Source organism: Seriola dumerili, unplaced genomic scaffold, assembly GCF_002260705.1.
Source record: "Seriola dumerili isolate Sdu_G_001 unplaced genomic scaffold, Sdu_1.0 BDQW01000609.1, whole genome shotgun sequence".
Taxonomy (NCBI): domain Eukaryota; kingdom Metazoa; phylum Chordata; class Actinopteri; order Carangiformes; family Carangidae; genus Seriola; species Seriola dumerili.
Window position 1 is genome coordinate 1,407,528 of NW_019174864.1, and position 12,087 is coordinate 1,419,614.

General features: G+C 39.6%; 1 pseudogene; it reads left to right on the forward strand.

The window, feature by feature from the left end:
• Positions 1 to 10,371: 10,371 nt before the first annotated feature.
• Positions 10,372 to 11,613, forward strand: LOC111236274 (annotated as a pseudogene).
• Positions 11,614 to 12,087: the final 474 nt, after the last annotated feature.

Here is a 12,087-nt window from a genome sequence, read left to right on the forward strand (position 1 = left end):
GGAATCGATATTGAGAATCGGAATCGTTAAAATCCAAACGATGCCCAACCCTAGTAATAACACACCTCAAATGGAGTAACACACCCTCAAATAAATTAGTTTAGCTGCTCTTTGATTTGTAAAGTTTTTCTATCAGCAGATAGTGTGCAAATAATATATGAATTCAGAGGAGTCATTTCTTTAGTAACGGTCAAGCATTTATTTACATCAAATGAGGCACTTATAATCAGTGATAATAAAAAAGCTGTAGGATTCACTGGATCCATAAAAAAAATCGTGAGACACAACATAGATATATTTGCAAGACTAAATGCCCTGTCCAGTTGTTTTAGTCGGTACAGGTATCTAGCCTATAGGAGCTTTACGGGCTGGTGCTGGGGCTTCCTTGGTCGCAGAATCTGGGTCGTCATTCCAGCCTGCCTGGTCCTACGCATCAGTGCCGAGTTTCCTGATGCCACAGGCCAGTACGTGGGTTTCAGACTGCCCCATGATAGAACCGGGACACATAGCTGGATATGACCTCCTCCTTCTCAGGCTGCTCGAACTGTGCAGTGAGGTCCTCTGGGATGGGGATGGCCAAAGCAGCTTCTGTGTATGGTCCCAGGTCAAAAAAGACTTTTTCAAACATGAGGTCCACCACATTCCCTGTTTGATAAAACACAAAAGATTTTGTTTACATTTTTCCCTTTTTTGATGTTTTTTTTTTACAAAACAATGACTGAAAGTCTGTTTCTAACTACCTCCTGACATTTTCTTTACTGTATTTTGTTGTTGGTGGAACTGTCATAACATTATACGTGCAATACTTAATACAATGTGTACAAAACATTTTTTGGTTGAAAAATAAAATAATATAACACTTATAGAATGTCGGCTCAGTCTTAACTGGTGTAGCTCTGCATTCTCCCTTCATAGCCTTTGGAAATTGGACCTTGAACAGTGGTTCACCTTCTTTTGTTTGGGCTTGTGGTCAGTCAGCATTTTCATTGTAGTACATGGCAGCCAGGTAGAGTCTGGAGGTACAGTAAAGAGAAAATCAAAGATGTTAATGTTGACAGAAACCTTAGCCTACACACTCTCACAAGTTCTAAGTAACCACAGCTTCATTTACCTGCACAGCATTCCAAGACTGATAAATGACTGTTAGGTTTATCAAAAGTAGATGCACTTCAGACGCTACAGACCTGTACTTCTGATGTGAGGCTGAAGAGTCCTCAAGGATAACTGTGCCTACAGTACGCATCTCCAGTGGGTCAGTCTGGCATGCAACATCCCTTGTTGCAGGAAGCTGTATAGATACACTTGATGTGCTGGCCTGAACAGAGGAAACAGAGTTTACACCAACATCTCCTCAAATGTGTAGTTTTGGCAACAGCTGCAAGCAGTGCAAAAATGATAACAACAAATGCACTCAATTATGTGTAAACTGGGTTGTCAATAGCTTGTAAATGCTGCAATAGCTCACTATATGTGCAAAATGCAAGAAATGTGTATTACAGACTATCCACTTTCACATATTCCCTGTAACTGGTGCACTTATCTAGATATTCCCCACAGGCACTGTATCTTTAAACATGATATAAACATCAAAACGGACATCATAAGGCATGACTCTCAACATTAACTTTCACAGCACTAACAAACAAGCCCAGACACCTATGCTAATCGCTGCAAAGCCTGTTTAGTCTGAATTTTACCGGCTTGACTTTGCAGACAGCTAAAACGCCTTTCAAGTGTGATAAAGTTAGCAGGTTGGCTCTAATCAAACGTCACACAGCGATACCAAGCAGTAGAATTGCATACAATCTGTACCCGGCTATACCCGGCTGTGTGGACGAGGCAAAACGTTAGCCACATTAGCTGCCATGCTGGCTAACAAGGAGCTCGGTCATCCGGGAGGGACTCGGAGTAGAGCCGCTGCTCCTCCATGTCGAGAGGAGCCAGTTGAGGTGGTTCGGGCATCTGGTGAGGATGCCTCCTGGACGCCTCCCCGGGGAGGTGTTTCGGGCATGTCCCACCGGGAGGAGGCCTCGAGGCCGACCAAGGACACGCTGGAGGGATTATATCTCACAGCTGGCCTTGGAACGCCTCGGGATTCTCACGGAGGAACTGGTGGAAGTGGCTGGGGAGAGGGCCGTCTGGACCTCTTTGCTGAGGCTGCTGACCCCGCGACCCGGATCCGGATAAGCGGGAGACAACGAGACGAGACGAGACGAGGCTAACAACACACGCACACGCAACAGGCTCTCGTGTACATACAGTAAGGCAACATAAAATGGTGAAACTTACAGCTCCCAAGTTTGAAGTTGGGTCTCGGACAGTCGGTGCTGAGCCATGCTTTATCTTCAGAATGTAGCGAATCCTGCATTGTACTGGCCCTCGTTGAGAAAGCAGTCCGACGTGAAATGGCCCGCTACAACTCCTAAAGTGTCCATCAAAAATGAAATGAAACAAATTCACTGGGTCTTCAGATCCTCGGACGTAGGGGGTAAAAATACTTCTGTGTTGGTTTGTACAGTCAACCGAGTAACTAGCGTGCATCGCTCGTACCTTCGACACAGTTTTACCAGAGCCGTGATGCGAGGGAATAAACGATAGTGGCTGCAAGGCGGACTCAGAAGGCGGAACACACACCTAGCTCGGGGAGTGTCACACACCTGGGGGGAGGTGGCATCTCCCTTCATGACGACATCAAGGGAAAATCTCCAATTGGCCTGTGTGAGCACACATTTTCTGAAAGGTGGTGCAAGCAAAAGACGGAGAGGATGGACTTTTCTCATGTTTGGGGAGTTTGTAGACAGGCCGGTGACACATATTACTGATAGAAAACCATGGAAAAGTGCATTTTGCATAATATGTCCCCTTTAAACTCTGTAAAAATGCTCTGCTGTGATTCAAATTACAGTTTTTCCTCAATCTCTTTGATGCAATTCACTCATCAGAAACATCATTCTCACAACTCTTAATGCAGTTCTCCCAACACTAAATCACCAGTGCAAAAAGTCTCTAAAACAATCAACCTTGTTCACACGTGTCAAAACATGCAGTCAGTCAGTCACTTCAACATTGTCACCAATGAATTAAACCTTTTCACCAGAGCTTCAAGACTTAGTCAGGTTTTTATCAAAACATCAAAAAATGTGTAGTCTGACTTTAGAAAAAGAGAAGTGCAGAAATATAGAGCAAAAGATGTTCTGACAAACTGAACTACAGTTACAACAGTAACATGTTGGAAAAATGAATAGGCCTCGCCCACTTTCATCAATCAATATGGCACTTCAGATTTTCATTAATACTTGCTTCCAGAACATGTGTACCAATTTTGGTGAAAATCTGTTCACCAGATTTTGAGGTATGTATTTTTGGCATTTATGGCGCCCCCTAGAGGTTAGGCTCAAAATGCTTTGGTAGGTCTACTCCCTGTCTTAGCCTGGAGATATGGACCAAGTTTTATGATGATCGGAGCAATGTTTAATGAGTTATGGCAAATATTAGCTAAGCCCCGCCCTTTGCAAAGTTATTTTGGTTGATGGCGACCATGTTTTTTGACCAATCTTACTCATTTATAGGAGAAATTTGTATATTCATCTCCCAAGGCAGTCTACCAAATTTGGTGTTTCTAATCTCAAAATGTATAGAGTTTTATTAATTTCACTGTTTTTCAAATTATGCAAATTAGCAAAATCTATCCAAGCAAACTTTAATGGTCCAAGAGGCTTTTTTGTAGATCATATTGAGCTGGAAATGTGTGTCAAATTTCAAGTCAATCAGACAAATAGTGTGAGGGGCATAGCCCTTTGAATGACTTTTTTTAAGCCTTAATTACAGCACCACCATGTGGCCAATTGTGCTCATACTTCTTGGGCCAGTATCGCTCATCATTTCCAGTTATTTGGGTATGCTTCGTGTTTCTCGCTCATTCCAGCTCACGGCAATTTGAGCCGCAGCAGAAGACAAATACAGTGGCTTGCAAAGACTTAGTCAGGTTTTTATCAAAACATCAAAAAATGTGTAGTCTGACTTTAGAAAAAGAGAAGTGCAGAAATATAGAGCAAAAGATGTTCTGACAAACTGAACTACAGTTACAACAGTAACATGTTGGAAAAATTACTATATTCTGTTTCAACACTGCATTGGTGTTTATTGTACTGGGAACATTTCAACCTCTCAGCAGATCAGTGTCCTGTCACTTTAGAAAACTCAGGGTTTTTCCTGCATGGAGAATTGCGAGGCCGCCGCCTCCGTCAAATTTCATGCTGCCTCTGCCTCACGACAAAAATTCTAGTAGGCCTTTCTAGTAGGTAGTTTTCTCGGCACTCGGTAGATTTGATGTTTGTAACTGCAATTGCCAGTGGAGGAGAGATCAGAGCGCGAGAGAGGAGTCTAGGCGAGAGTGCTGAGTCTTAAGGAGTGTGTTAACAAGTGTATTAAAGCCGACGTTTACATGCTTTCAACATCAGTTTTTATTCATCTTCCCAGATGTTCTAAAAAGCATAAAGTGAGTGTCTTTGACCTGTCGCGGCTGGAGAGATAATGATAATGAAAATGTAGATATTGCGACGTCCCCCCCCCCACGCTTAGTACCACCGTGTCTTAATTTTTGGCCAAGAAAGACCCTGACACTGTATGGAAATGTATATACAAGCCTATGGAAAACAGAACAGTTTTAGATTTAGAACATGGTATATCCAAAAAATTACTATACTGAGAAAAGTTTTTGGCATTTGATGCAAATACTTGATTAGGGTTCTAACCCTGAAGGGGGAGAAATTTATTGTTTTTGCACAGGTTTATTATTATTATTATTATTATTATTATTACAGTGGCTTGCAAGAGTATTCATACCCCTTGAACTTTTCCACATTTTGTCATGTTACAACCACGTAAATGTATTTCATTGGGATTTTATATGATAGACCAACACAAAGTGGTGCATAATTGTGAAGTGGAAGGAAAATTATACATGATTTTGAAATTTTTTTTACAAATAAACTGAAAAGTGTGGCGTGCAAAAGTATTCAGCCCAAGTTTTCACTGATACCCCTAAATAAAATACAGTGCAACCAATTGCCCTCAGAAGTCACCTAATTCGTAAATCGAGTCCACCTGTGTGTAATCTAATCTCAGTATAAATACAGCTATTCTGTGAAGGCCTCGGAGGTTTGTTAGAGAATATTAGTGAACAAACAGCATCATGAAGCCCAAGGATCACACCAGACAGGTCAGGGATAAAGTTGTGGAGAAGTTTAAAGCAGGGTTAGGTTATAAAAAAAAAATATCCCAAGCTTTGAACATCTCACAGAGCAGCGTTCAATCCATCATCCAAAAATGGAAAGAGTATGGCACAACTGCAAACCTACCAAGACATGGCCGTCCACCTAAACTGACAGGCCGGGCAAGGAGAGCATTGATCAGAGAAGCAGCCAAGAGGCCCATGGTAACTCTGGAGGAGCTGCAGAGATCCACAGCTCTGGTGGGAGAATCTGCCCACAGGACAACTATTAGTCGTGCACCCCACAAATCAGGCCTTTATGGAAGAGTGGCAAGAAGAAAGCCATTGTTGAAACAAAGCCATAAGACAGGGGTGTCCAAACTTTTTTCAAAAAGGGCCAGATTTGATAATGTGAAGACATTTTTTAACCATAAAAGTTACATGCAAATACACTGCAAATACACTTCAAATGGCAATGTAACCAAATAGAAGCCACTCAGGCAGGCGTGAACAACTCTAAAAACACAATTCTGCCTTTCATTCATATCTAAAGAGTCAGATAACATTGAACAAACTATATGGAATACCTTAAACTTCCATGAAGTTGATAAATATCTTTACCTCATGATCATTTTAAACAGGAGTTATAAATAATGCAAAGTTGTCTGTTAAAACATGTGAATTTTATTCTTGTCTTTTACAAGATCATTCAGAAAGTAATAGTTTGTGTCACATCTACAGGTACATAACATCAAAAGTTATAGCCAAATCTTATTCAAGAGTTTAATGAAATAAGTGCCATAAGTCCAAGTGCATATATTAACTGTGCTTTTGGATTTTCATTGTTAATAGTGACAGATGTTACTGTTCAAAACACTCAGAATTTCAGATTGACCAAGAAACAGATAACTTGCTGACACTAATGAGAAGGGTGGTACTGAGATCTGGATTTCAGTAAACAGGCCAGGTTGGGTTTGAGGGTACTGGTTGAGATTAGTGTTGTTTTAATTTTAGTTTTAGTCTAGTCTTTGTGTCAAGCTGTCATTTTAGTTTTTAATAGTTTTAGTCACGTTCATACTCTTTTTAGTCTAGTCAAGTTTTAGTCGACTAAAAGTCTGAGCATTTTAGTCTTATTTTAGTCAGAATCATCCATGACTATTTTAGTCTAGTTTTAGTCGACGAAAACTGATGACATTTTAGTCTAGTTTTAGTCAATGAAAATTTTATTTTAGTCTCTTTCTAGTAATCTATTTAACCCAGTATAGTATAAGTACTTAGTATAGACAAAACCAAAATTTTCTTTTAGCCAAACCCATTTCACAGTTCAAACAAGGTTATCTTATAATTATATTATTGTTACCTTATAGACTCAAGAATACATCCATTCCAGACACACAAGACGCTCTGATTTGAATTTACAACATATTTATTTTACCAACCAAACATGTTTTCCTGTGATTTTGTGGTCGCATTTCTCCCCATCTTTTTCCACAACACATTCTGTTTTTTTTTCCACCTCTATGTAATGAAAGTGTGTCCAAATGTCATTTCGTCTTTTTCTTCCAAAGAAGAACCCCGACTGGCTGCCGGCCATCGGTCCTTTTCTCTGTCGTGTTATGTTTCTGAAATTGTCGTACAACCGCAGCTGCAATTTCTAAATGCCGCCCGCGAGTAGGGATTGAGGAAGTGATGTCGCATGCGTCGGCGCAGTGCGACCTGATGAAGTGAGACACAGGAAACAGGAATACTGCAAAAATAATGAACTCGACTAAACGAGTCGAAATGACGTTATAACATTTTGTCTCGTCTCGTTTTAGTCAATGAAAATGAAGCAATATCTACATTTTCATTATCATTATCGTCTCCAGCCGCGACAGGTCAAAGACACTCACTTTATGCTTTTTAGAACATCTGGGAAGATGAATAAAAACTGATGTTGAAAGCATGTAAACGTCGGCTTTAATACACTTGTTAACACACTCCTTAAGACTCAGCACTCTCGCCTAGACTCCTCTCTCGCGCTCTGATCTCTCCTCCACTGGCAATTGCAGTTACAAACATCAAATCTACCGAGTGCCGAGAAAACTACCTACTAGAAAGGCCTACTAGAATTTTTGTCGTGAGGCAGAGGCAGCATGAAATTTGACGGAGGCGGCGGCCTCGCAATTCTCCATGCAGGAAAAACCCTGAGTTTTCTAAAGTGACAGGACACTGATCTGCTGAGAGGTTGAAATGTTCCCAGTACAATAAACACCAATGCAGTGTTGAAACAGAATATAGTAATTTTTCCAACATGTTACTGTTGTAACTGTAGTTCAGTTTGTCAGAACATCTTTTGCTCTATATTTCTGCACTTCTCTTTTTCTAAAGTCAGACTACACATTTTTTGATGTTTTGATAAAAACCTGACTAAGTCTTTGCAAGCCACTGTATTTGTCTTCTGCTGCGGCTCAAATTGAGATGAATATACAAATTTCTCCTATAAATGAGTAAGATTGGTCAAAAAACATGGTCGCCATCAACCAAAATAACTTTGCAAAGGGCGGGGCTTAGCTAATATTTGCCATAACTCATTAAACATTGCTCCGATCATCATAAAACTTGGTCCATATCTCCAGGCTAAGACAGGGAGTAGACCTACCAAAGCATTTTGAGCCTAACCTCTAGGGGGCGCCATAAATGCCAAAAATACATACCTCAAAATCTGGTGAACAGATTTTCACCAAAATTGGTACACATGTTCTGGAAGCAAGTATTAATGAAAATCTGAAGTGCCATATTGATTGATGAAAGTGGGCGAGGCCTATTCATCAATATGTACCATCCTAAGCTTTTGCTCAATTTGCAGAGAGCTGGAACGAGCCAGACACACGGAAATTGGTATCAGAACTCCAAATGGTGTGTAAATGCTTCACAGAAAATATGATCCCATTCAGCCATATGGTGGTGCTATAATTAAGAGTCAAAATTGTAAAAAATTTGCAAGGCTGCCCCCGCCACAACGAGAGTCCCATTGTTTTTAAATTTACCTAATAGCTACAGGTCAATATTCTCTACAAAAAGCCTCTGTGACAATAGGCACTACCATTATGGATTTTGAGCTAAGTAGCATAACATACAAGTTTTACAAGTTTTTAAAGTTAAAAATTTTTACTTTATCAATACCAAATTTGGTATACAGCCTTGGGCGAATGAGAGGCACATTTCTCTTACAAATGAGCAAGATCAGTCGAAAAACATGGCCGCCATCTTTAGAAAAATTTCTCAGACTCCAAAAAAACCAACCAGAGATTTATGGATTACACAATCAAAACAAAGGTTAGCATCAAACTCAACTCCAACTCTTCCTTGACGTCTCTGTCCTCCTTACAACGTTGGTCAAACACTAACTTTAAATGTGAAACTGCTTTATTCAGTGTTTTTAACAACTCATGATTCCATGCTATTTCATGATGTCACCCAACACCATTTTTTATTATTGTTTTGATTGAGAGACCCCTAGTGACTGTGTGTTTAAGATTCTGCATTTAACACATTGTTTTGTCTGATGACTGACAATGTGGTTTTAGGATGATTAGGACCAGTGTCAGTAAAATCTGAGATTATGAGAATTAATTTGTAGAAAAAATAAAGATAATGATGATCATAGTGATGATAAAGGTGTAATTTTAAGATGATATTTTAGCTGTAATATTTCAAGATAAAGTAATAATTTTATATGGAAATTCATGTTATTTGAATTAACATATTTATTTTAAAAAAGTCATAGTATCTCAAATAAAACAAATATAGTTTTATGAAAATAGTCATTGTTAATATAAAGAACATTGCAAAAAGTTTTAATAATTTAAGAAAAAGTCATAATAGTTGATATAATATTTAATAATCATGATTTTCCTAAATACTTAATAATGTAATGTTTCCAATATAGCTTTAATTCAGTTTTATGAGAAAAAATAATATTAATGTTTACTCATAACTTTGCAAAAAAGTTGTAATATTTAAAGAATAAACTCATAAACTCACAAAGATCATAATTATATGAGAGAAATTCATGTATGAGAATAAAATTGTAGTACTAATTATACTTAAGATATTCATATATTTTGATAACAAAATATTGTATGTTAATTAGTCTTTTATTATTATTACAGATGTATTTTCATAACATTAAGATGTTTCCTCAAAATACTACTAATACAACTTCATTTCTTTCCACTAGTCCAGTGGTTCTCAAACTTTTTCTGTCATTCCCCCCTTTGGAGGAAGAAAAATTTTCATTCCCCCCGACCCGAACAAAATTGTTACAAAATAAGCCATGTTTAACTTTATTGACTTATCAAAATCATGAACATTCCTTTTGTTGTGCTTTTTCAAAACTGATGCTAAAAGTGCGTTGTTGTTCACAGATGCAGCTTTTACAAACCGATGTTCCTGCTGACGATATCCACTGAGTTTTCTCTTAAAGAAGTCAAGTGCGGGGCGTCGAGTGGCGCAGTGGTCTAAGCAGGCGTCCCATGTGTAGAGGCTATAGTCCTCGCTGCAGTCGGCCCCGGTTCGAATTCCACATCGGGCGGCCCTTTACTGCATGTCATTCCCCCTCTCTCTGCCTCCCCATTTCCTGTCTCTCTATACTATCCTGTCCAATAAAGGCACAAAAGCCCAAAAAAAATACTTTAAAAAAAAGAAGTTGAGTGGTTTATTGGCATTACTGGGGTGTAATGTCTCAAAGTATCTTTTTAATTTGTTGGGTCTCATACTGTCAGCTGCCAGAGTTTTCTGACAAAAAAGACACATGGGTCTCTCTTCATCTCCAACCACATTCACTGTGAACCCAAGGGCAAGATAGGCTTCGTCATATTTTCTTCACTTGGCTTTTTGTCGATTCCCGTCAGCTGAGCACGTTGTATTGCTGGTCTCAAAAGCATCGCTTGTTTTTCTTTTCGTCCCTGTCAAATATCTCTCCATTCTGAAAACCAACAGACCTGAATGCAGTTGCTATGAAAGTCAGGTGAAAGGGCGTTTTTTATGGTTCCACCGTGAAAAACATTCCGACGTCCAAACATTAGTTCCCCCCTTTTTCCCCCTGGGTGATACACACTTTGAGAATCGCTGCACTAGTCCAAAGTTTTGCAGTTGACCCCTATCTTTCTTCAGGTATGGGGGCTGTTCCCAGCACATGTGATGGTGGCACTGGGTTACAGCACGATGGGAGTGGTAAAGACAATGACCACCAGCCTATAATTGAGAAGGATGAACTCAAGAGGCGGAGCTCCAACAGGAGAGACAGCACATGAGAAACACTTCACTGTCCAACCTGCCAGGGTACTGGACGTATACCTAGAGGTACTGAACACCCAAACAAACACACACACACACACACTGAGGCTGTTAAAGTTCTCCTTTTGCCCTCTTATTATCTGTATAGTTGAGGTGGCCCTACTTGTTTCTGGAGGCAATAGATTAATTACAGTTTGAATATTCAAATTTTTCCCACATTGGAATGAATGTTTGAATGTTAAATAGAAAATGCACACATGAAACATATGAAACTGTGCTCCATGTCTGTTCTAGGTCAGGAGAGCAAGCTGGTGGATGTCATTCCCTGTAATGACCAGAGGCTGAGACCCAGACACATGTAAGGAAGCAAATACTGAACACTTGAATTAAAGTGATGAAGTTTTTTCTCAAACCACTGGTTGGACTATATGACCTGATGATGTTTGTGATATCTCCTCCTCTCAGGAAGCTGTGTGTTGCTGTGTCTATCAGTGTGTGCCTCCTTGTGTTGTTCTCCCTCTTTCCTCGCTCTGTCCTTCTGTCTCCAGTAGCTGTGAAGTCATCCTTTGTATATTTCATTGAAGACAAAGTCCAAATTAACATCAAGGTGAGTAGAGAGAGAAAGCAAGGAGAGCAAAGGGTTTAATGGATAGAACAGTGAAACTTAACTGATTCATTCAGTCACAATTCTTTCTCCTTGTAGAATGTGTTGAACATCACCAATGACAACTTTGCAGCAGTGCAGGCCTATAATCTGACAGTGCAGGCCCTCAACTTTGACACAGTGGTGGAAACAGTGTCCATTAAGAACGTGACCTCTGTCAAACCACTGTCCATCAAAACGGTGAGACTTCCAACTTGACATAAACAGCTACTATCATGTAGAGATGATCGGATGGAGGCTGCCAAATTTAAAAGTGAGAGTGAGAATCTATGAGGTTTTGAGTCTGCTTATTTTGTATGATTTTTCTGATACAGTGAAGTTTTATATGAGAACATTGTTGATATTGTGCTAATGATGAATTAGAGGGCAGTGTGAAGAAAGTGAATGACTTGCTTATGTTTCCTCACAGTACTCCTTCGTGATCCCCATCAAGCTGACAGACCCTGACCTGAGGTGAGTTGCCAGCGTTACTTAACCTGACAGAAAAAACGTACGGTTTGATTCAGAGCCTCCTTATATGGGAAGATTGTGGTATAACTAATGGGTTTAGTACAAAATCTAAAGATCTAAAAAATCTAAAGATGTTAGGCAGCTGGCATTAGGGGTGGGCAATCTGACGATCTTATATCAAGGACGATCTTACTTTGGCATATTATCAACTTTTCAGATGAATCGTACAGATCACCTCATTAAAAGATGCTATATTGGGGCTTAGTCCTAACTGCAGCCTGGTTCGAACGCGACCGTGGCCTTTTACTGCATGTTAATCCCCTTTCTCTCTCTTCCTGTGGTTATCATAATAAAGGCAAAAAATGCCAAAAAATAACTTACAAAAAAAAGGTGCTATATTTAGATATTTAATTTTAAAAGCCTCAATTCTCCACCTGAGTAGAACATATTTTGGTGTGACCGCACAATAAATTGTCTCAAG